Genomic DNA, 26,645 nt, shown 5'->3' with positions numbered 1-26,645 from the left:
AAAGAAGGAGAAAGAGGGACTCTATCGTTGGGCATAAGGGGAAGAGTCCCATTATATTCCTCACTGAGTCTAAGCAGTCAGATTATGTAGTCGATCCCATTCCCTTGTCAACTGATTTTATAATTACTTCAATGGAACAGTTAAAAATCACCATTGTGGAGTTTTCTATACACCATCCTTTTTCTGCTGAAACATGTTTTACCTTATAGGAGTCCCTTAGCCTACTGTACACATGTTGTTATAAAAGCTTTGATTGTCCTGGAAATCTCCCAGTGAATGTCATCGAGAAGCACAAAGTTGGACCCATACGCCTCTCTCCTCCCACCGTTCTCTGTACCTCATTTGGGCTGCCTGTTCACCACCTTTCCATGATATCAATTTCTCTTTGAATATGAAAAGAAGGAAAGGAATTAAAGATCATGTTCCCCTATGAGTTACTTTCTTGATTGGTTTTTAATTCAAAGCTGCAGAATTTATACCTAAACAGTGAGAAACAGAAACAAATTGAAGACGGTCAGACAGATTTTGATGGTGCTCATACCCAGGAGCTGTTGGATTTATTTGTGGTTAGAATAATTGTTCTTTTACTCTATGACAGAAGCACCTGGAGTATGAGAGGTGTGCCTTTTTTTCAGAAATATTTAAAAAAATGACCCCAAACCCCTTTGTTTCTAAGATTTCTTGTTCAGAGTTCTAGAAAACAGCTTGTACAGTACCAGGTTGAGACATCCTTCTGTGAATCAATAAATTAAGTAACACATCAATACCAGATAGCAAATGCATAGCTGCAATGATAGCTCATCTCTGTGGGCTTCTATCTTGGCATGAAAAGTGTTTGATCTAAGTGTGCTGTCATAAAAGATGGGAGGTACTTTATCATCTTCAGGGAGATAGATTTACTGACCTTCATTTACAGGTTGCCTGTTTCTTAGCCCTAATCTGAAACTGAACATTTTTATTCACTTGTCCCAGTATTAAGAGGGTTTCTTTCTGGTGAAATATACAAACTAACAAAATTTGAACAGCTGCTATGCTATTGCCAATAGGGTGCTGTCAGGGAAAAGGAAAATGAAAGTAAACAATCAATCTCTAAAGCATTATATATGCTAATAATGTTTGCCAGGCCAGCCATTGTTAAATCAATACCGGATGTAGGATTTTGCCATTGTTTAATATTTCACATGCCTCATCAAAAGAACCCCCTGTGCCTGGCCTCAAGAAAAAGCCATAAAATTCACTGTTGTATGTGGGCTCTGGTATCTACACTATAATGTACAGCAATGGCCTGCTACTTGTCTAAAAGATTAGATGTCTCGTACTCAGCAAGATAACTCCTTAATGTTTTATAACAGGAAGGTTGCCTGCAAAATATCCTAATTCATTTGTTGCCTGCATGGTCTATTTTCATTTTTTGTCTTTTGAGACCATATTTAGGCCTACTCAGCCCTAATGATTTCAATATATCATCAGTGGATTTTACTCCCGCTGCCCATGTGCTCTGGTTCTTTCTTGGAAACAGTCAAGGGCCAGCATTCATCCACAAGAGGGAGTGTGTCTGTTCAAGAGGTGAGGTTGGCTGCCCTGCAGTGGGGAGCTGACTGAAATAACATGCAGCACAGAGACAGTAATTTCAGGAGGCTTTTAACGTTTGGAAATGTTAACGAAAAGATCTTTCTAAAGAGCAATCAAGGCAAGTCATTTGACGTTTATAAAAATCTTTATCTGAGAGGATGAGGTGTGAGGATGTTTAGTTTTTTATCAGTAGAAATGAATTCTTGCTTTTATTCATTCCGTTGTGCTAAGCTGGGCTAACCTCTGCCCATCAACCATTCAGGACCCATAATTTCAAATGCTGCATCTGCTGTTAGCCTGCCAGCTAAAAAGCACATTTGCATGTGTGCCTGTGTGTGTAAACATGCAGCAGAGCTGGTGATTTGCTTATAAATCTGATAGCTGAGGATGTGACTATAATATCTTAAGGCAGGCTTAGTACTTATCAGTGCCTTTTATTTACGAGTTAATAGTTGAACGTGTTCTACTGTGTAAATCTTGAAACAAATTGGTTATACAATGTGTTTTCCGAAGTCAACGTGCCTTCCCCACAGAGTCTTAAAACTGGTGAAAAATGGGTAGCATCAATAAACACTGAACCTTGTACCAATAAATGTGTTCCCCTCATTATTCAATGAGCCCAGAGGCATGGAGGTATAAAAGGCCCCATTCTCCCCTATAGGGGAATAACACACGTAGGGGAGAGGAAGCTCAGTTAATTTCAGCATGCAGAGTTTCCTGCTTATTCTTCTGTGGGAGGGGAGCCATTGATTGCTTTCCCCACAGAAAAAGCTCTAGAGTTCTGCTTCCTTAACTTATAGATACTTTGAGATCTGCAGATTCTGGGAGATCCACAAGAGATAGGGGCATTTGCTCGATTGCCTGACTCCACCAGCTTCTGCTATTGCTTTGACAGCTGTCCTTGGAATTTCAGAAATTGGGGCCTCAGTCTGTCCTTCCTATGGACACTTCATATGGGAAAGTCCTATAGAATGTATTAGATAATGAGAACTCAGGGTTTTTGGAACCATCTTATAAAGTTAAAATTATATTCTTGCTATGGAATTCTATAGCATGGTTCAAAAAACCTATAGATTGAATATCATTTTCTTAAATTATATAGATTCCCTTCAGAGGCCTCATTCATTTAATCCTTATTAAATTCACTAGGATTTATTAATTTGTGTCACTGTGATGGCTGCTATCTTGACCCACACAATGGGGATTGAACTGGGGGCCTTTAGAGTTGAATGTTCACCTGAGCTCACCAGCCTGGCTCTGTAGCTGGAGGCTGTAGCAAACCCCTGTCCTCTGTGGATCAGGCACACACGGGGCTGTGTAACAGACCCTGAACAGCCAGTTACACTACTTTATCCTACAGTTTGGGTTTTTGGATTGCATGGTCAGGAGGAACCCATTTGGGTTCCCCTGCTTCCCTTGCTCAATTCCACTATGCTGGTACCCAGCTATCACCCCATGAAGCAGTTTCTGTGGGGTCAGAGGGAAATTAGAACATATTACAGAGATGGATCTCCACAAATTCCTTCCTTGGGTGCAGGATCTCCTGTGCCCGTAGATATGGAACCTGATCCAACATCCATTGAGACTGATGGGAGTCTCTCCGCTGACTTTGGATCAGGCCCAGGGAGAAGAGGTACTGGGGCCTATGACGTGTGTGTGTGTGTGTGTGAGAGAGAGAGAGAGAGAGACACTACATGCACTTAGATTTTTAAATACGTCAAAGTATTTTTAATTATTACAGTATTTCACTTTGTATTATATTAAATTGTCATAAATTACTTTTATACTCAACATGTTTTTTAATGTGTTTTCAGTACGACTTTGCTTTTGATATGGAATATTTCTGGTTTCAAGAATTCCACTATTTGTTGTTGCTGAATGGACATGGAGACTTTTCTCACTTCCTAGACATCATTCCTTCACGGTCAGGATGGAAGCTCACTGGCAAGGCAGTGTGGAGTGGACTGAACTGCCAATGCCCATGCTGTGCCTATGGAGAAAAGACTTCAGGCTCCAGATCTGTGAGTCTGGCACTTTTCACAAGCATGAAATTCACTTGTTTTTTTTTTTTTTTTTTAATATGAGCTTCTTTTTTTATCCTAATCTGGTTTATGTGGTATAAAGATGACTTATCCATTCGAGGCTGATTTTGTTGGCTCCCATTCTTCTCTTGTTATGTTATTCTAAGGGCTGGTTTAGACCAGTGTAACTGAGCATAGTGGCCAATGCAGTTATTTTGGGTTAATTCAGAAAGATGCACATCCTGAAAATATAACAGATCTGCTGGATTTCATAGACTTGTGTGTATATATACATATGGACTTTTTTTCCTTTATATGTAAACAACTTCCCCTCCCCACCCCCAGTTCTTACAATATCATACACTTAATGCCAAATGTGCCCCAAAGTGGTTTGCAAAACTACACACTTGCATGCACACATGAATCACTTCAGCAGCCACAGGAATGCAGCCACTTCTGAGGTGGAATGTGGCAGCTGGTTTAGCAGAGCAGTAAAGGCTCAAACCTGCAAACATTTGTGCACATGGGTACCTTTACTACCTTCAGTAAAGGTACTTGTGTGTAAGTATTTGAAGGCTCAGGCTCTAAGAGATTATTATTTTGATCTCTTAACACTATCTGTTAGTGAAAGCAGGAATCAGGCAGCAGGTTTTTTGGTTATTTGCCCATTGCTATAGACAGCTGTAACATTTTGAGCTTTTGTTTTCTACAGTTGCAGAAGGCCTCACTACCAAAACATCACCTCTGACCTTCTTTTATATTTCCAGCATGTATTTTATTAACTCCTTTTTCATATGGTACACTTGGTGTCTGCCACTAGACAAGCAGGAGACAAACTTTGGACTTTTGATTAAAAGAACAGCAGTGAGAAATAAGACTCGCTGCCAACAGTTTTTGCAACAAATGTGTTACTTGGGGTGATGTGAATTATAGCTGTGCACACACACATTTTCCTCTTATACCAGGGCAACCCTGCGGAAGTCAATGAGGTTGCGCTAGTGTAAATGAAAGGGGCATTTGGCCCACACTGTGCATACATGTTACATAAATGTGGTGCATTTCAATTAAGTGTCCACAGAGTTTCTTTCCAGGACATCTCCTTGCTTCTGGGGTTAAGAATAAAAGCAGCAGGCTGGAGGATTTGTGCTTATTATATAGTCTGAAATAGTATATGTTAATGAAACTTTACTGAACGCTGCAGTAAAAACAAAGAGAAATTAAGATACAGCCTAGAAAAATAAAATACATACTCTTGCATACAGTTTTATTGATTTCTAACAGTCATGTTATTTTCAGGGCTGCAGCAGGGAAAATAATTTTTGTCCATGGCTGAATGATATACTACTCTTTTAAAACTAGGCTTACACTTTTTTTGTCCTGCCGTATGCATGTGCAGAGGGGTGTCTACCTAATTGGCCACAAGAGGGGATTAAAGTAAATAAAATCACAATCCACGGGAGACCTCTAAATATGACTTTTTAATTTGAAAAATTTTGTGAGTTACAATGTAATTCAAGCTTTTCAAACTTTATTAGTGCGTAGCTGTTCATACAGCTTGCAAAGCTCAAGTCTCGGCGAGTTTGATATGCCCGCCACCGTTAATGCAGAAGACAAACTGTTCTCTTCAGCTGCAAAACATGCTTTGTGACATAACAAAAGACCTACTGTAAATAAAACACATGTTAATAAAAGTGACAGGAGGCAGTGGAAGCTAGCAGTCCATGTCCAAGCCGAAACACCGTTTGAAAGCATAGCTAAGTAGAGGTAATGATAATCAGAAACCACCCCAGCACTCTGTATGTGACAAAGACGTTGCTAATAGATATAAGTAAATACCAACGATTTCACATGTTCACTGTAATTAAAGTCAAAATATGCAGCTCAGTGTAACTAATTGCTGTGGAAGGAGAAAGAACCAATAGTGCTCGTTGCTGTGAAACTGTTAATGGAGAACTTATGGAGAGAAAGTCTAAGTCCTCTCGTCCAAATTGGAATGTGAAAGAAATCTGTTGGAAGGTGATGACAGAAATGAAGTAAAACAGTTGTTTCCTGATCCATGTGCCAGATGTGTCACATACTGTGATAAATAAGATCTGCATCTTACACTCCAGAAATTGGGGAATATTACAAGCGTTTATTATAGTGAGGTACAAAAAATGTACTTGAAATGCTTTGTTTCTCCTGGCACCAAGCAGTGAGCAGTTATTGCACAATGCCTGGAGCTGCTAATTCTTTTGTTTAGGTTCAAGCCAACACAGCCTATTAAAAGCTTAAATTCAATTTTATTGTTAAGGTATTTATTAACTGATTATGAAAAGACATTAAAGGGCTCATAATTAAACTACTAAATTGTTCCTTACCTAGACAAATTCTCTTATTTTCCAGGATTGACTTCCATAGTATAAAATATCAATGCTTTATTTTAGAGGAGAGATCTGGTCGCTATTGCTGTATTTTTTTACTGCACCTCCTGACTCCATCTCAGACTGACTTGATGTGGTTCTTAAACTAAGAAGATCATTGCAGAAACTCCAATATATTGTTTGCATTTTTTAGTAGCATTATTATGTAGTATTGCTGTGCAGTATTAGACAGATGCAGGATTTCACTCCAGAAATAGCTTCATATTGATGATGGCTAAAATAGTATATTATCAGGAAAACTTGCACCGACTACAGGATTTAGGTTTTGGCCCACATTATTAATAATTTGGTATTGCAAATAACGCCTGGAAGCCTCTACTGAAATTGAAACCACATTGTGCTGGGCAAAGTTTACTCCTATTGTGAGAAATAGTCCCTGTCCTGGAAAATTTACAATCTAAATAGCCACAACAGACAAAGGGTGGGAGGGTTCAGAGAGGTGTATGACTTGGTCACATGCCAGGTCAGTGGTAAAGCCAAGAATTGAATGCAGGTCTTCTGACTCCTAGTTCAATGCTTTAAACACTAGACTACGTGATCTCTAGATCCAGATTGTTGCCTCTTACGGGGAGGGGGATGTCATAAGCAGAAGTCAGCAAGGAGGAAGACTGTTAGGTTTCCTCTTTGGAGTTTTCCCAGATCATTCCGTTGGAGGGGTGGAATCTCCTGTGGGTCCCCAAGATCAGTTGGAGGCCATTGCCATCTGTATGAAGGCCTTGTGCTTCTGCACTGGTCTGGGACCCTGCCTCCTGACCGCATGGCTTTGCCAGAGCCGTTCTGACAGGGAGTCTCCTGTCCCCAGCTGCTCCTGAGACTCCCTAAAAGGGAGGGCTCTGCAGAAAAGCTAATGCAACAGAAGGCCATGATTCAGCACAGGGGTCCAGGCTAGCAGATTCTGAAGCAGGATCAGGACATTAGGGCTGTATTAACTTTTCAATGGGTTCCTTGTTGGTTTCTGAATGGGAGGGGGCAATGCCTGTCAGAAATGATGCCACAAGCAGACCTGTGTCTCTCACTGAAGTTAGACTGCAAGCTCTTCAGAGCAGAGGCCACGTCACCTTAGTGGCATGGTGAAGTGACTAGCACATTTTTGGGTGCTGTCAAATAATATAATAACAGGAATAACAAGATTGTAGCACCTCTGGCCTTTTTCTTGGCTGTCTCTTACTGTCGTCTTCCCCCCTGAGAATTCCACAGCCCATGGAAGGTGGTTTCTGCAGTCTGGAGTCTATCTTGATTTGTATTATAGCTAATGTTATAAAGCTGGATTCAGCCAATGGTGGGGCAGACTCAAGACTGGATTCTAATTTTAGATCAACACCCTGGTCTATTTTAGAAACTCCTTGTATCAGGTGCATGTATCTTGAAAACTCCACAAATGCATATGCACATAAAAGCCTAGCGGATTTGTTTTTACAGCAGTTGCTGAATGATTAATAATGTAGGACTGTTAGTTATTTGTGCACACAAACCTTCCATAGACGTCAACTGGGTATAAAGGAAGGGAGGATTGGCTCTTAACTAGTTAATGTTTGAGCATTTTGAAAATGCAAAGTGCTGTAAAAGCATGATTTAATTATTTAAAATTAATATTGTTGTTTTTACTATGTACATCCTCAAATTAAAATCTTCCTTTTATAGCACTGGCAGAAAGAATCTCCAAAGTTGCTATGGTAAGGATAAAAAACAAGAGCTTTGGAAGAAATACTGACTCTCATGCTTCAGGGCATGCAATAACTTCTATTTAATGGGGGCTAGAATGTTTCCCTGTTTGCTGCAGGGGGTTCTTACACCTTCCTCTGAAGCAGTTGGAATTAGGCACTGTTGGAGATAGGATCAAGCATTAGGTGGACCACTGGTCTGATCAAGTATGGCAATTCCTATCTTGCTGTGTGAAGGAATAGTTCTATAGGTTGCTATTGAAGGTTTTACACTCCCTGGGCCAAATTCTGCTCTCTCTTACACAGAGAAGCCAGTGCAGTTACTCTGGATTTTCACTGGTGCAGGTGAGAGCAGAATCTGTCCCTCTGTCTTCTAATAGTAGCATAGTGACTATATTCTGTTCATCAATATATTCTTGAGACATGTAATATCAGTTGTAAGTAAAGGAAGAACCTCTTTAAATAAGGGGTAGATAGGCATCTTAACTAGTGTGCTTGCCAAGGGCCATAGTTATACCAAGGGAACAAAGTTAGCAAAAACAATTGTCACGTGCATGTACTATATGTTACGGAAGGAAATTAATGAGGTCGATGTAGTCTAGTCTCTATTGTGAGAGGGTCTCATGTAAATCACTGACAAAGATGTGAAAATACCATGGCTTTGCAATGGTGAAAATATCAAATGTCCTGGTTTGTCACTAAATAAGAAAATACCTATCCAGATAAATAAATCAATAGTTTTACAGTGATTGAGAACTGTGATACCTGTGTGCATTGTCCAAGTCCTAGATTGTGAGTTCTCCTGGGGAGACACTTTACTTGTGTTACTTGTTTGTACGATGAGTAATACAAGTGGGCCCTGATCCCTGACCAGGTTCCTTGAGAACCACTGCAATCAACCTAACTAACAATGGTTCTGGATTATATACATCAGTATAATTGTTGGAAACACGGAAAACCTTCTCTAAACTCTTCCTGCTTTAGTTTGAGTTCCTCACATTGAGTCATCCTATTATTACTATATGGCTTGATCCAGCACTCCCAGAAGGCAATGGGGCAGCGCCTATCAACTTCAGTGGTGCAGGAGCAGGCACACAGGGTGAAATCCTTGCCTCACTGAAATCAGTGAGGGTCTTGCCATTGACTTCGGTAGAGCCAGAATTTCACCCATAATTCATGCCAAGAGAATTTAAAAAAATCAGTGAAATATGAAATGACCAAATTTCACAATTCACATCATTTTAGCCTTTAAAAAAATGGCGTACTCTCCTAACTTTATAAACCCAGATTTATAAAAAGCGTAAAGAGCTCTGCACATGTGGACCCGTTGCAACGTTAGGGCAGTATATTGTGGAGTGGTAGAATATGAGAAATTCACTGTTTCCAATCATAACCTTACCCCACTGTCAGTTAAACTAAAGAAATACACACTGGAAGTTACAGTTTCTAGGTGGTGTTGACTGGCATAACTAGAGAGGAAGAAAAGTGTAGAAGTGTTAGTAGAGTCAATATTATTGAGACCTTGTTCCCCCATACTGTGTATGTAAAAGTAGTTTCTAAAGTGTGACCAATTACATTCTTTTTTATGACCAGTCACAAATGTATTTTTATTAGCTGATTTATTCAATGATTTGAATGTATAGACTTTATTTCAATCTCATTTGAGTTAGAGGAAAGTAACGAAGGATTTTTGATGGCTTAAATTAGTGGAACTGCTGCTTTGGCTAAATGACAGGGCAATTGTCTTGCAGAGTAGAATTCCTCTCCTTTCAGTGACTTTTGCCTGCAAATGAGTTTGCAAAATGGTGTTTATTGCTATATTGGGAGGCTAAGACAGCCTAATTGTATGTTTGTTCAGGAGAAAACATCACACCAGATCCTTGAGCAATTATTCTTTCTTTGTCCTTTCACTGTTCAGTCTTGATACAGTTCAGAAGGAAAAGGAGATGAGTTATCTTTACCGCAGAGTTAATTAACAGTAAAAGTGCATAATAGCTAATGCTACATTCACTGACGTGGCAACTGCCATTAGTGAAGACAGGCTTGATATAGCATGCATCTAGAACCCATCCTAGAGAACGGTTTTGAATACGTTTAAATTCAGCCAAGGGTATCTTAGACTGATTTACAGGTTTGAGCTTAGTTCCAGCATATGACAGTATTCAGTACGTTTCTTCTCTCTGTCGCTCTCCAGCTGCCATCTCCCCTTTTTGGAAAAGTGTGTCATGCAGGTCAGTCTATTTAACTCACTGTTACTTTCTGTGCTTTTTGTCTTTTTAGAATTGATAAAGGTGAATATCCCTGGGGACTAATGTTCTTTTTCAAGAAAGAGATGTTAAATTTAAACCAGAAAGAGAGCAACAGGTCAGTGTCTTCTTTGAGTTGGTCATAAGATGTATCACAATAAAGACAGTCCAGTGGTGCTGCCCACCCCAGTAGTAAAAGTACCTCTGCCTCTGTCCTTGGGCACATATGATGCACAGGAGTAGTAAACCTCTTTCCCTTCAAAGGCATTTTATCTATATAGCCCACGTATGCACATAAACAGAGTGCCAAAATCATACCTAGTGTAAACAACTGACTTCAGCTGAGTTGAGATTGTTTACAGCAGGGCTGTGTTTGGCTCAGAACATCTAGGATACCGTGTCCTTGAAAACACACAAACTGTTTTTATATTTACAAAGCCCAGGTTCTCTGGAAGTCTTTATTCAGTGATTTACAAATGCTTCTGTTATAAATGCTGTGTAAAATACAGTGAGACTGATCATTCCTACATTTACATGTGCACAATTCCCACGCAACTCAATAGGGCCCCAAATCAGCAGTCTGTCTCTATTCAGAAAAGTGCTTACCTACAAGCTAAGCTTAGGCACATGCTTAAATGCTGTGCTGAACTGAGGAATAGGAGCTGAGTGTATGCATCTGCAGTGAGGATCTGGCCCTATATGTTTTAAACAGCTAAATTCATCCCTGATGTCAGGGATGACCTGTGTCTGCCAAAAGTGGGGGGGGCAGAGGGAGGGCAGCCAGCTTCAGCAGTGTTACTGAGTGTGTTCAGTCTGTGTGAGCATGCTCAATACAAGCCAGGCAGCATATGGGGGGGGGGGGGGGGCAAATGACCCTGCATACCCCCCCATGCATCGCCTCTTAGGGTTGCCAACTTTCTAATTGCACAAAACTGAACACCCTAGCCCAACCCCTTCCCTGAGTCCCCAGCCGTTTCCAGCTCCTTCCCTGAGGCCCCGTCCCTCACTCACTACATTCCCCTCTCTCTCCCCCACCCTCCCTCATTTTCACTGGACTGGGAGATGGGATTGGGGTGCGGGCTCTGGGGTGGGGCCAGAAATGAGGGGTTCAGGGTGTGGGAGGGGGCTTCAGGCTGCGGGGTGGGGCTGAGGGATTCGGAGGGCGGGAGGGAGCTGCGGGTTGAGGCAGGGGGTTGGGGTGTGGGAGGGGATGAGGGCTCAGGGCTGGGGGTGCGGGCTGTGGGGTGGGGCTGGGGATGAGGGGTTTGGGGTGCAAGAGGGGGCTCTTGGTTTGGGGGGTCTCAGGGCTGGGGCAGGGGGTTGGGGTGTGGGTTTGGCCTGGTCAGCAGTGCAGCGGGGCTAAGGCAGGCTCCCTGCCTGTCCTGGCACCAGCTGTGCCCCAGAAGCGGCTAGCAGGTCTGGCTCCTAGGCGGGGGCTGGGGGGGCAGGAGGATCTGCGCGCTGCTCTCACCCACTGGCACCGCCCCCCCAGCTCCCATTGGCTGTAGTTCCCAGCCAATGGGAGTGCAGAACTGGTGCTTAGGCCAGGGGCAGCATGTGGAGCCTGTGATCCCCCGGCCTAGGAGCCAGACCTCCTGGCCGCTTCTGGGGCACAACGCGGTGCCAGGACAGGTAGGAACTAGCCTGCCTTAATCCCGCAGCACCACTGATGCCTGGCAACCCTATTGCCTCTGCCTGATGTGACATTACATCAGAGATGAATGGATCCAGAATCGTTACTGTAGATGCTATGAGAGAAGGCCTACATGCAGAAAGATAGAATGACCATAAAACCCTCATTGCCACTTCTTCATCATCCTCCCCTATTTGTGACTGGCCTGATTAGGCAGAAAAGTATGACCTTGAACGAAGGTTTGAAAGTGCCGATTTTTGATATTAGGAATGTTAGACATTTTCAGAGAGAGGCTATTTGCTGGGAGGAGCAGGAGGGAGACGCCAAGAACAATTTAATCAAATGCTCATTATGGGAAGTATCAAAGAACAAACCACTGGCTCCCCTCTCCCTCTTCAAGCCAACAGTCCATTTTGAAAGCTTTATCATTCATATATATGACATGTTCTTACATTTCCAACGAAGGGGAGGTGGCGGAGCTTTCAGAACTTGTGGTTAGCAAGATGGGAATAGGGCTACATGTGAGATGGATCTAGGAAACATGGTTGGCCACTCAAAAGCTGTGTTTCTTTTACCTTTCTTCAGTGAAAAAGTACTTTATATGAAGCCCTCAGATTGCTCATTTTTCAGAAAAAAATTGTCTTTTGCCAAGTAACGCAGTCACTCATTCATACTCCATATGTCTGTGCCAGGGGTGTATGCCAGGCTTCATGTGCTAGTGAAACTGGTAGTGTCAGTAAGTGTCAGAAATGGGTAGTGTCATGTGCTAGTGAAACTGGTAGTGTCAGTAAGTTGCTCGACCCAAGCCAAGTTTAGTGATGTGAAATGATAAAATAAATGCTCTAAAAGCTCCATCACCTCAAATTATGCCCAGGAATGCAATCCCGTGTGCTATGTTGTCAACCATGGAGGCATTGCTTCTTGGAGACAACAACGCTGTCACAGCACCATTTGGTCACTCTGAGCTCTGTGCTACATTAATGTCAGTCACAGGACTACCAACCTTAGGGAAGAAGTTCTGGGAAAAAAGGTAAAAAATGTTACAGTTTCCAGCATTGGGTAGAGAGGGGGTTTTAGGCACTCACTCCACATCCATAAGGGACTGTGCCACTCCTATGTCAGGTGTCTGAGTTGTTAAAATTGGTTCAGCTCATGTTTCACTCAGGACTGGGTGTCAGGAATTTTGGAGTACTTATTTCATCTCTGGTACTGATGCCCTCTGGAACTAGGTCAAAATTTCCAAACATGAGTGTCCAAAGGTATATAACTAATAGGGCTGGCCTGAAAACAAGATTTCTGTTTGGTGAAAAACGTTGAGGTTTTGAAATTTGTTTTTTGTTCTAATACAGAGTATAAATGGAGCCTTTCAAATTTTTTTGCAGAAACACATGAGAGAAATCAACCCACCTTCAAACCAACAGGCCAGTGGTTAGGACTTTGATTTGGAGCAGGGATTTGAACCTCACTCTCCCAGCCAAGTGCCCTAATCACCAGGCTATTGGTAACTTTGGAAAGTGTTGCTGTCTCTTTCTGACCAGACATTCCATCCTGGAGCTTAGGAAATCTTCCTAACAAAATTCTCATTGAAACTGATACATTTCCACAAAACATTTCTGTTTAACAACCTGGCATTTTTTGATGGAAGCAGTTTTGTTGAAAATTTTCCAACTAGCTCTAATAACTAATTACACATTTATTATTATTTCTGTTGCAGTGACAGATTGTAGAGATGTCTTTAATTCTATAACTTTGGCTAGCCACGTTTGAAAATGTTGTCCTTAACCTCTGACTTCCTTTCCCACATCTTTAAAATAGCCATAATAATACTAGGACTTCCTTAGCTAACTGATGGATATTGAGCATTAGTTTATAGTGGTAAAGCCCTTTGAAGATATAGTTGTAACTAGTACTGCTATGAATAAATGACACACAGACAGTGTAAGCACTGCTGCAATACAAGATACAGTAAGTCTGCAAAATATAGGTACTAGTGCCTCAAGCTATTTGAACTGTGTATACCAGTCAGTGAAGGACTGGTTTACAGACAAGGTCAAGAATGTGCTTATTTTAGGCTCTGGCACAACAACATGAGATCATACATAAATATCTGATTTGAGTTTGCCCAAGTGTTTTATGTCAATGCTTTGGTAGGTTCTTGTAGGTAAAATGAGCCAATATGAAGTACAATAGAGATTGGGTGCAGCTGTGGCTACCATTCCTAGCAATATTCAATATCCAGTGCTTCAGTTCTACTACAGGACATGAGCTTGCATTTGCAGGGAATACTACAAGAAACAGACTTTTACACAGAGTGCTACATACTATACCTACAGGTGCAGTCTGTGAACTTGTAAACTCTTTCCAAACTCAGCTGGGGCTTTTCCAAAGCTAAATGCAACTTCCGTAGACAAAATAGATTTAGTGCCTGTTTCCGGAAGGTTCTACGTCCCTTCAGCTACCATTGAGGCCAGTGGAGTAAATACTGGGCTTTCAGTATACATAATGCACATAATAGCTCCATTCCGGTTAACGCTAGGGTTTGCCATCTTTCAGCCAAGTGAAAAAGCAAGAAACGATATAAATTCCGCCCCTAGCTGTGCCTCGGCTGCTCTCATCAAGCCAAGCCTGCGGTACTTTGTCTTGGTCTGCAGTCCAGGGGGTCATGTGGAAGGCAGCAGAGCACAGTGAGTTTACTGGGGTAGGGAAATGATTGTTCTCCTCTGGGCACTGGTGACTTCTGCAGGGATCCCCTTAATAATGATCTTTTTATAGCGATTTCTATTTTCATAGCACTGTATAGAAATTAGCTAGTTGATCCTCAGAGTCCATCCTGAGGAGTAGATAAATAGAGTTCTCCCCACTTACCAGGTGATGAAACAGAGAGAGGTTAAGGACACAGAGAAGTTAGGCCAAAATAATCAAACTAGAATGCTAAAGTTAGGTCCCTGAATCCATATGTAGGCATCTAAACAAAAAGGGTCTGATTTTCAGCAGGGCTAAGCATGTTGAGTGTTAATTGAGTTAATGTTCAGGTTGAGAGTAAGGCACAGGAAACTGAATTTACCTTTTGATCTTTAACTACAGGGCCCACCTTCTGTTTCCTCAAATGTGAACATTTCCATAGCTGCATAGGGTGAAAAATAAATTGTTTGCGTCTTTTGTTTAGAACTTACCAAAGAAACAAACTTCCTTCAGTGGATAGGAAAATAACTTTGTAACTTTACTGTCTAGGGCCTGATTCTCAGCTAAACTAAAGACCCCCTTACACCACTCTGGCCTTGTAAAGCGGCCTTAAAATGGGTGTAACTGACTTTCAGGCCGTTTGCCTTAGGGTAAATGAGAATCAGGCTTTCTAGTTTCTAGTTCTACAGCACACTCTCTGGGACTGCTACAACACAGTGCACATTATCTTCTGCATCAGTGAGAGATAATGACCTGGTTGCCTTCAAGCAGGCCAGCTTGAGTTGTCTCCTATAGTTGCCATAGTTTCTTAGCGAAAACAACCATTTCTGACTTCAGAGGCTTGAGAAGACAGGCCGGGTAAAATCGTCACCGTTGTACTTTGGCTCCACTTATTTTCCTTCTATTTATCCAAATCAAAAACCATCTGTTTATAACACTCAGATTACTTGGCTCCCCTTGGTGTTATAAAGAGTGTGGAGTGCATGTACTAATCGGATCAGTCCCACTGGGAAGGCGTATTTTTAACAGGGAATCCAGAGAAGGTGAAGGATTAAAGTAATGAACCGCTAGTCGGCTCAGGCGCAGGGCAAGGAGGGCTGTGTTGTTCTACATTCCACCTCTCTGTATTTGTACCGAGATGTGCTCTCGTTTCCAGCGCACGGATGCCTGCTCACAGGCTATGTTGTTGTTGCAACACATTGTAAATTACATTCTTGCTGTGCAGTGACAGAGGTCAGGCAGCCATCTCCTCCTGCCCTCCACACTCATATCTACAGCTGTTAACAGTTGTACTACTGTCAGTTAAGCTCTGATGGGCTTCAGTGAGAGAGGGGAAGTTGCACGGGGCCAATGGGACATTCCTTGATCTTTTCAGATAGTCTCTTTTAGATCTAAAGGAAGAATAGAACTGAAAAGAAGCAGGCAGATAAAAAAACATATCAGTTAATTTTTATCTGGGGATTCAGAGCTCTCGATATTGCGCTCTCTGTAAAATCGAATGTAATAATGAGTCTCTGATGAGGCAAATGCAGCAGGACTTGAATCTTCCAGTGCAAGAGATTGAAACTGCTACCAGTTTAGCCACAAGATACCATACACTTTAATGTGATCATCTGAACTCAGTTCTAGCAAAGCAATTTACTTTTGAGCCGCGGTATGTGGAATTGGTCCTGCTTTGAGCAGGGGGTTGGACTAGATGACCTCTTGAGGTCCCTTCCAACTCTGATATTCTATGATTCTATGATTCTATGAATGCACAATGGTGGCCAGTTAGTAGGGACTTAGAGGGGCACTCTGTCAGCAACTGGAGCAAAGTCTTTTTTTGTGTACACAGGTAAAATTGTAGTGTGTTCTATATTTACCAGCTTAGTTCTTGTCTCTGTTGTTCCTACCTCATGCTGTTGCAGCTAAAACTGTATGGTCCCGACTCCCAAAGTCTTTGACAGTGCTGTTTCCACTGTCAGTATCCTACTGCATAGTGTGGGTTCAGACCATTCATTTTAGAGCTAGATGGGGCTAATTTCAAATAGCCCAGCGGCAGAGCTAGCAGTGGCTGGTGGGTAGCAAAAATTCCTATTGCTTAGCCACATCTTCTGGCACACAAGCTACATGAGCACAAGTAGCTGCACAGATACGAACAGGGCTTTTGGGGAGTTACATGCAGGAAAGGGAGGGTGACGTGTCTTATATAGTGATAGACTCAAGGCGCTCAATCTAGTTAGCTAAACAAAGAGAAGGTTAAGGAATGACTTGATTACCGTCGGTAAGTGCCTACATGGAGAACAAACCTACATGGTTTGAACTTGAAGCCAGATAAATTCAGAATGGAAATAAGGTGTAAATTTTTAACAATGAGAGTAATTAATCATTGGAACAATTTACCCAGGGTTGTGGTGGGTTCTCCATCACTGACAATTTTAAAATCATAGTTGGATGATCTACTAAAAGCTGTGCTCTAGGAATTATTTTGAGGAAGTTCTATGGCCTGTGTTATACAGGAGGTCAGACTAGAAGATCAGAGTAGTCCTTCTGGCCTGGGAATCTATGAACTTCACTAAAGCCTTGCCCCCATTGCTGTAATATACCAGTCTGCAAATGTTGGTATTTGTAAACTAACATTTTTGCAGTTGTAAGAATTCACATACTTGGTACCTTTCCTGATGATCATGAAATTCCCAGCACCCTGTAAATCTTGGAGAAGAGGACAGATTTCCACAGCTGGCAGTGGCAAAAATGATAAGTATAATAGTTAATTCTTGATTTTGACAAACAAAGATGATCAAAACTCAAGTTCCCTCAGTCTAATGACTATAAAACAAAAGTCGCTTTTTAGCTTGTAAACTAGACTGTTTTAGACTGTAAACTCTTTGGGGCAGAGACCACATATTCTTTTATGTTTGCAAAGTGCTTAGCACATTATAACCACTACCAGAAGCAAATAAGCAAATAGAGCCAGTTTAAAACTGTTAGTATACAAGCCAGGATATGGAATTATACATTCAAATGAAAGAATTACATGACACAATGACTCTGGTCACAATCAATCATTTTTAATACCAATCCTGAATCAGTTGTAGTTAACATTATACACACTGGCATCTATGAGTGCTTGAATTCACATAATAGATGCAACTTTTATATTGTAATTCATAAAGGACCCTTCTAGTAAGCAGCCTTGACCATGTTTCTAATTGTATTGAACAGCAAGCAATTAACTGCAGGGGACTGGACTAGAAGACCTCTCGAGGTCCCTTCCAGTCCTACTCTTCTATGATTCTACTATACAAGGACTCATAAGCAATAAAACAATAACTCCCTGAATATTTATAGAGTCATTGAAAGGCCTGGAAATGCGCGCTTCAGGTCAGATTTTCAGCTGGGGCAAATAGCTCTGATGACTTCAGTGGAGCTACATCAGTTTATGCCTGATGGAGATCTGGCCCATTATTTCTACCAGTGTTAATGTGAGCTAAGTGCATCAATCAAAATGAAAGTGTGATTGGGAGGGTGCTAACCTCAAGTAAAATGCTTCACCCCAGTGTCATGGTATTTTTCCTGTTAGGTGTTTCCAGCAACTTGAATTTTTGCCATACATTTTTATTTGTGTGGTGTATGTGAGATTGGGGTTATCCCTCGGCTTTTATCTTTAAAAAAAAAATGCGGCGCCTCAGAAGAGGACTACAGCAAAACAACCAAATCTGTGGGGACCATTTTCTCAAATGCAGAAAAGTGCATGAAAATACATGAGAGGGTAGGGGGCTTCTGAGAGAAGAGACTTGCCCCAAGAAATGGTGATTTGGCTGCAGCCATGGGTCTGGGTATCCTGGATGAAAAGTAATGTTAAGAAATAGGTTGTGGAACAAGTTCTTGAGACATCAGGTCTTTGGGATTTGGAATCCATAACTGTAATAAAAAATTGATTCTTTTGGCCCAAGTTTGGTAAAAATGACGGAAAGACTGCATTTATTTGAAAGAGAAATTAAAAAAAAAAAAAAAACATGAGCAGCAATAGCCCCCACGACACATACTATGACAGTATGACAATTTATAATTGGGTTGGGGTCAAGTATCCTATTAGTTTGGGGCTATTTCCCTTTACATGGAAGATCATTTACAGAGGATTCTTGAGGGATGATATAATCTGAAACAATATTGGAAAAAAGTTTGCATCTCTGTTAAATTACTAGGGCCTTTTGTATCCCAGTGAAAAACTTTATTGCTCGATCTGGCTCTAGAGAACCAGTGATTTCACAACAAACCTTTCCCAGGAATTTAATTATTTCCTTTATTTTATCCTGGAAAAGGACTTCATTTCTGAAGTCCACACAAGGAATAAGACTTTTTTCCTGGGCAAATTAATTGGAATATTTCCTTATACTGCACAATCAGTTCAACTATTATAACTGGCTTATTTAAGTAATTAGGAATGCAATGGTTCCATCAGAAGACTCATAGGTTAGAATCTGATTTCAAAGTAAGAGTTCTGTGGTGGTGTAGAGAATCCTCCATTTTATGACGCTCTAAAAACATGCAGTTCCTAAGTTACTACTGTAACTTTCATGCACTGTTAAAGATTCTGGGTGGAATCTTCAAAAGCACCTAAGGGTACATCTACACAGCAAAATAACCCCCAACCAACCAAACAGAACCCTCCTCCCCCTGCAATGGTAGTGAGTCTCTGAACCTGGGTTTACTGAGTTGGGCTCACAGGGTGTAGGCTGTGGGGCTAAAAATAGCAGTATAGATGTTTGGACTTGGGCAGGAGCCCGGGCTGTGAAACCTGATGAGGGCGAAGGGTCTCAGAGCTTGGGCTCCAGCCCAAGTCTGAATGTTTGCACTATAATTTTTAGCCCTGCAGCGCAAGCCTGACTCAGTTGACACTGGCTCTGAGACTTGCTGCTATGTTTTTTTTTTTTAAATTTGGGCTGTGTAGATGTACCAATGAGTGATTTAGGAGCAAAAGTCCCATTGAATGTTAATGGGACTTGTGCTTCTAAATCACTTCGGTACTTTAGCAAAATCTCATCCACTTGTTGTTGCATCAATGTCAGAAAAAACTATATTGCATATAGCATGCTTATTGTTTCAGCAGTTATGAATTAGTGGTACTGTTTGACCAACCCCCATATCTTGGCTAAATTCTGACATTGCCCCTTCTAAGTATTGTGCATGTCATTTGGCACACAGTATCTGGTGAAAGCTATAGAAAGACATTCCAAATAGATTGTGTGTCAAAGTGTACCCCACCCTTTATGGTGACTAGGTAACTCACAATCCCATAGCATGTAAATCTAGTGAGAGCTTTTGAAGCACAGGCAACAGAAAAGTGTAAATTAAGTTACTGACTGTCATTTCACTCCTATCTATTTTGCTCATTTACTTTTTTTTAAACAGGATGCTCATTCCCACAATCCTCCAACAGGGTGTGAAAATCTAAGTTAAACTTAATTTGAGTCCATTTTGAACCTGTCAGGAACTCAGCTTGACTCTGGGTATGATCACCTGGCAAGCCAATGAGCTTGGCATGGCCCAATAAGCTCTTACTCAGTGACTGTGCGCCCTGATGGGACAGAAGAGCCAGAAGATCATCACTGAAGCCTTGTAGCAACAGCAGCACAGCAGCTTCTCAGTGTATTCCATGCCCAAAGATGCGTCAGACCTGCTTCTTGTACTGGTCCGTGCTCCAACCTGCGCCTATTTCTGTTCCAGCCCTAGTCTCTACCTTCTTCCGAACCCTCTCACTCCCACCTCCAATCGCTGGCTTGTCTCCTGACCATGAATCTGGTTCTGTTCTGACTCTAACCATCGGTTTGTCTCCTGACCATGACTCCACTGTGTTCTGACTCCTGGTTTCTAGCTCTGACCTTTGGTTTTCTCCTGACCACGATGTTCGTTCTGACTCCTGGCTTTGACCATTGGCTTGTCTCCTGACCATGACTCTGGTTCTGTCTTCTGTCTCCGTTCTAGCCACTAGGTCTCACCGCCTACACCCTGGTGTCTAACAGAATCCTGACCAAGTATTTGCTAATCACACAAACAAGAGGGTTTTTTCCTAAACAGTAATCGTAAATGCATTTGAAATTTAAAAAACATAATACCCCGGTTACTTATGGTATATGCTTTTTTCATGTGCAGCTTATGATTTACTTCCACAAGAAATAAAATAATAAAAAACCTAAGCCACTGTCTCATTAAATTATATATATATAACTGTCCTCATTATAACTAGCATCCTACGTACTGTAGTATTGCCTTATATTTCAGGGCATTAGTAACTTGTCATTTATAGAAATACCTTGAGTGAATAATATGGGGTCCCTGATTGACTGCATGGTTATAATTCAACCAAGGGCTTCTACTGACATCATGAACCACAAGGGTACAGCTTGAGGGTTTATTAATGGCAGGAAAGCTCCACGATTGAATTATAACTTTGTTATTCAATCTGAAAACACGTTTTGTTATTTATACTATACAGAAAAATCATATGGACTTTTTTCAGATGAAAACGATAAATCAGAGTAACAAAATAACCACTTCTTATTTCCAATGTAAAATCTAGGGTGTAGGAGGAAAAAGATTAATGTGCGCATGACGTAGGGTTATTGAAGGTGTGATGAGGAGGGAAGGGAATTGATTATGGGGAAATTAAAGGGAGTATTTCACTGGAAAGTAATCATTTTCTGTAGAAGTTATTAGATGACCAACTACTATTACTAGACCTAAAGCCGTATTAAAATAGCCCAAAGAAAAAGACAGACTTCATCCATAGTTTCTCTCTTCTGAAAAGCTCTGGTGCCATGTTTTTTCTTTTAAATGTTGTTCAGATAATTGCCAGTGACACTACCATGTGGTAGCTTTTCTGCGAGGCGGTTCAGGAATATTCCCAAATATGATTTTCCAATAATTAAGATATCTTATAGGGGAAACCTAGTAATTATTCTGGAATGAAAGATATTCTTATGAACACTTGAGAATGTGAGCCTAAATGTATTTTCTTTCTCTTTGTTTCACTTGGGGTATTTTTATGGTTAGAAAAAGTAAATGGTCATTATTGGTTAGTTATTATTTTAGGTAATGATTTCCAGTGATTGGTTCTTTGGCATGTGAAGCATGGTTCTTCAGTATATCAGTTTTAAACTTGTCTGTGGTGGTTTTGCAATCCATTTACCTGATCTTTCTCCCCCACCATCTCTTCAATACTTTGAACCTCATTTCCGATATAGCAGTTAATAAAAACAAACTGGCAAGAACGCCTCCTTGCAAATTTATGGAATTTTTGTCTTGCTGTTATTTCACTCCCCCCCCCCCCCCAGTCTTTGATCGCCTGTCAAACCCACTGAGTCCAAACTTTTTTGAATTTTGGAAACCTAAGTTCACACAGTAATTGGAATAACAGTCTCATAATTTCAGACTCCTGAGGGAAGCTCTATTGAAACACACAAAAAAGTCAGTTAAAAGAGAAAAAACCTGGTCAAAATAAAATCAGAGATCATTGATTGAAAAAGTAGACTTAATTATTTCTAGCATTTACAATGAAGCAAGACATTCAGAAGAAACCTCATAAATGTGTGAGGCCTAGTTCACTAGTATTTAAATTTAGAGTGATAAATAATTATACAGGCTCCACTATATAAGAAGTTGATCCTCTGTGTGTGTGTGTGTGTGTGTATATATATATATATATATATATATATATATATATATATATATATATATGCCCTCATTCAGAAAAACGTTCTTTAAGCATCTGATTAACTTTAAGTCAATGGGACTTAAGCACTTTCAAGTTAAGTATGTGCTTAACTGCTTTCCTGAATCCAGGCCATGATGCTAAAAAACAGAGAAGAAGAGCTTCCTGCTACCTATCCTTCTTGTACTCTTTCCATACTCTCCTTTGCAAAACTATGGCAACCATATAGCTTACACTGGTCTACAATTTTTGAGAAGTCGTCTGCTTCAGAGATAAAATGTGCTATTTATTATGTATTTTGATGTGCTGAATTCAAATATGACAATTAAAACAACTGATTGGCTACTGTTTCTAAGATATTTAAGTTTTTACATTTTATATCTATGTATATTGTGTAGATAGTAGAGTTTTAATCATAAATTGTAAACCTAGGTCTTTTCATGTGTTTATGGTTGCTTTACATGATAATATTTCACCTGTCCTGTTTATGTAACACTTTAAAAATCAGCGAAAGGGTTATATAAATAAAATTTATTATGAAACAAAAGGCAAAAAACTATTATGTACATAGTTTAGTCCTATTCAGTGTCTACTCGGCGCTTCTTGGCTTGTCTCTTGTATTCATTAAATGGAGCATCTCTTGTCACTGTCCAGCAATAGTCTGCAAGCATTGATGGGCTCCATTTGCCCTGATAGCGTTTCTCCATTGTTGCAATGTCCTGGTGAAACCGCTCGTCGTGCTCGTCGCTCACTGCTCCGCAGTTCGGTGGAAAAAAATCTAGATGAGAGTGCAAAAAATGTATCTTTAGTGACATGTTGCAACCAAGGCTTTTGTATGCCTTGAGGAGGTTTTCCACCAACAACCTGTAGTTGTCTGCCTTGTTGTTTCCGAGAAAATTTATTGCCACTAACTGGAAGGCTTTCCATGCCGTCTTTTCTTTGCCACGCAGTGCATGATCAAATACATCATCTCGAAGAAGTTCAAGAATCTGAGGACCAACAAAGACACCTTCCTTTATCTTAGCTTCACTTAACCTTGGAAATTTTCCACGGAGGTACTTGAAAGCTGCTTGTGTTTTGTCAATGGCCTTGACAAAGTTCTTCATCAGACCCAGCTTGATGTGTGAGGGTGGTAACAAAATCTTCCTTGATTCAACAAGTGGTGGATGCTGAACACTTTTCCTCCCAGGCTCCAATGACTGTCGGAGTGGCCAATCTTTCTTGATGTAGTGGGAATCTCTTGCACGACTATCCCATTCGCAGAGAAAACAGCGGTACTTTGTGTATCCAGTCTGCAGACCAAGCAAGAGAGCAACAACTTTCAAATCGCCACAAAGCTGCCACTGATGTTGGTCATAGTTTATGCACCTCAAAAGTTGTTTCATGTTGTCATAGGTTTCCTTCATATGGACTGCATGACCAACTGGAATTGATGGCAAAACATTGCCATTATGCAGTAAAACAGCTTTAAGACTCGTCTTCGATGAATCAATGAACAGTCGCCACTCATCTGGATCGTGAACGATGTTGAGGGCTGCCATCACACCATCGATGTTGTTGCAGGCTACAAGATCACCTTCCATGAAGAAGAATGGGACAAGATCCTTTTGACGGTCACGGAACATGGAAACCCTAACATCACCTGCCAGGAGATTCCACTGCTGTAGTCTGGAGCCCAACAGCTCTGCCTTACTTTTGGGTCGTTCCAAATCCCTGACAAGGTCATTCAGTTCACCTTGTGTTATGAGGTGTGGTTCAGAGGAGGAGGATGGGAGAAAATGTGGGTCCTGTGACATTGATGGTTCAGGACCAGAAGTTTCATCCTCTTCCTCTTCCTCGACTGACTCAAGTGAGAATGATTCTGGTGCATCAGGAACCAGCAGTCCTTCTCCGTGGGGTACTGGGCGTATAGCTGATGGAATGTTTGGATAATGCACAGTCCACTTTTTCTTCTTTGACACACCTTTCCCAACTGGAGGCACCATGCAGAAGTAACAATTGCTGGTATGATCTGTTGGCTCTCTCCAAATCATTGGCACTGCAAAAGGCATAGATTTCCTTTTCCTGTTCAACTACTGGCGAAGATTTGTTGCACAAGTGTTGCAGCATATGTGTGGGGCCCACCTCTTGTCCTGATCTCCAATTTTGTAGCCAAAATAAAGGTGATAGTGGTTATACTGCGCTTTTGTGATGCAAAAGTCACTTCACCACAAACATAGCAGAAGTTATCTGCACTGTTCACACAAGTACGAGGCATCTCTGCTCACTTTGGCTAAACAGAAATGTGTCCCTTTGCAAAATCAAACACTGACAAATAAGAGAGCACGACACTGTATGATTTCTAGAGCTGATATAGGGCAATTTGTTCAGCAGAGTGATGTAAGCTTCGTTATGATTGCATCATCCATGACTTCTAGGAATAACATGATGCAATTTATATCATGTATAACGCAATACCCGCTTCAGATTGCATCATTCATTGTTTTGCCTAAAAAGCAAGTACTGTCCAAACCCAGTCATAGATTTATTCATAGATCCAGTCAAAGATGTATTTTAGTCATTTCTGGTTTAAATTGAGATCCCTTCCCTTTATAACTCACTTATCCTCTGCCATTCCCAAGTCAAGGGTCGTATATACTGACCCAATAGCATATCTTGAAAACTAGAGCCAATCAACAATTTTAAGCATCATTTTCGTTCTCAGTGACCCAGAGTTAGTAATGTTTGACTACATTTATTTCAGAAGCATTTTGGCTGTAGAGCAGTGTTATCTATGGCAAAATGGGATTATTATCATATCTGTCCTTCTTTCATTTAAAGGAAGGTACATTATCAACCTCCTATTCCTTATTGCAGGTGAGTGGCAAAAAAGGGGTTGTATCAGCACAATTTTCTGCTTACAGTGCTCAATATACACACAAGAAGAGGAGATGGTGTGTATCAGATAGACATCAAACTGCATGAACAGGAACTGGAATGTAGGAGGGCCCCTGCCCGCTTCCTGCACTTGCCCAAGACTCATCTCTCAGGCCCAGGTGAACTCAGCCTCAGTCAAGCCTGTGCAGACTAACACAGTATGGCCCCCAACTATTCCTCGGCAAGCAAGAGTGCAGAAGATGGGAGAACCCCTGCTTCTATTGTGGAGGAGCAGGGCGTGCAGTATCCACATGCCCTGTCAAAACCTCTGCTAACCGATGACTGGGAAAATTCTACCCCCACACTCAGTTGGGGTCCTGAGCCTGGGTACCAGGAGTTCCTCATCCATTTCCCCTTCTACAGACTCACCTGCAACTGTAGATCCCACAAGTAAAGCAAGCCTTTCCTAGACAATGGACCTTGATAGATTTGGGAATGGGGGGACAATTTTATGGCTGTTTCCGTGGACTGGGTCTCTGTCTTCCAGTATGACCCAAGATTACCCCAGATCTGGTAGAAAGAGTAGACAGGTCTCCACTGGCTTCTGATCCAGTTACACAGGAGACCACACTGATGGAAGTAGTGATTGAGGAACGCGCCGAAGTCCCACAGTTTAACTTTATTTCCTCCCCACATCTCATCCTGATTTTAAGAGCACCCTGGATAATCCATCTTGACACCCATATTCTATGGTCTGAACTTACCATTTACTTCCTGTCTATAGCAAGAACAGACTTCTGTTCCAGAAATTGTACCCTTGAAAACCAAACCCACTCTGAGAATCCAGATATTCCCCCAAATGGCAGCAACCCTGTCGGACCCCGAAATGCCAATTCCACATGATGTACCATGTCTTCCTGTGAAATACCAAGACTACTGGGATGTCTTCAAAAAATGCCATACAGACTAACTACCTTTGCATTGTATGTACATTTTCCCCATTGACCTACAGCTCAGAGCCACAGTTCCAGTCTGGTGTATATATTCTATGTCTAAACCTGAGCTAGCAGAATACCTACAGGAAACCTAGATAAAGGTTTAATCCTCTGCTCTACCTCCCCTGCAGGTGCCTCAGTACTCTGTAAAAAAAAAAAAAAAGGATGGCTCTCTGAGACTGTGCATGGACTACAGGGCATGTAATCACATAGCCATATGCAACCCGTACCCCTTAGTGTTAATCGTGGAGTTTTTAGATTGAATATGGTTGGCTTGGCTGTTCACCAAGTTGGACTTTAGAGAAGCATATAATTGAGTTCAAATCAGGGTAAGGGATAAGTGGAAGACAGCCTTTAGAAGGTATAGAAACTTTTAATTTTTGGTAATGTCCTTTACACTCAAAAATGCACCTACCACTTTCCAGCATCTGATCAATGACATATTTTGAGATCTCTTAGATTATTTTGTGGTGGAACAGTTAGATGATATCTTAGAGTTACTCCCCATCAAGACTGGATTTGAGACATGGCCAAACACCCAATCTTAGTCTTAACCGACCATAAAAATCTAGAATATCTAGAATCTGCCAAGGCACTGAATCAGTGGCAGTTACATTGGGCCTTGTTAGTCTCAAGATTCAATTTCACAATCACACACCATCCAGACAACAAGAATGGCAAGACCCTTTCACAAAAAGAGGAATACAATACAGAACCTGCTAGCCTCAAAGAGCCACCACTTGCCATATTAAAATCATATCATTTCACTTGTGGGTCTGTATCCTTGGACTTTTTCACCATACTTCAAGCAGCCCTCCCTAATGACCTTTTCTTTAAACTTGTAACATCATTCAAGGAGGTTC

General features: G+C 41.2%; 1 long non-coding RNA gene across 1 annotated transcript; it reads left to right on the top strand.

Moving 5' to 3' along the window:
- The first annotated feature begins 1,585 nt into the window (after nt 1-1,585).
- Nucleotides 1,586-22,487, top strand: LOC135982035 (uncharacterized). The gene is made up of 4 exons (XR_010599234.1): nt 1,586-1,690; nt 3,387-3,593; nt 9,958-10,041; nt 19,633-22,487. It is a non-coding gene; the product is annotated as an uncharacterized LOC135982035 (long non-coding RNA).
- Nucleotides 22,488-26,645: the final 4,158 nt, after the last annotated feature.

The sequence above is a fragment of the Chrysemys picta genome, chromosome 3 (genome assembly GCF_011386835.1).
Source record: "Chrysemys picta bellii isolate R12L10 chromosome 3, ASM1138683v2, whole genome shotgun sequence".
In the NCBI taxonomy this organism is placed as follows: domain Eukaryota; kingdom Metazoa; phylum Chordata; order Testudines; family Emydidae; genus Chrysemys; species Chrysemys picta.
This window is presented reverse-complemented; position numbering and strand designations above follow the sequence as displayed.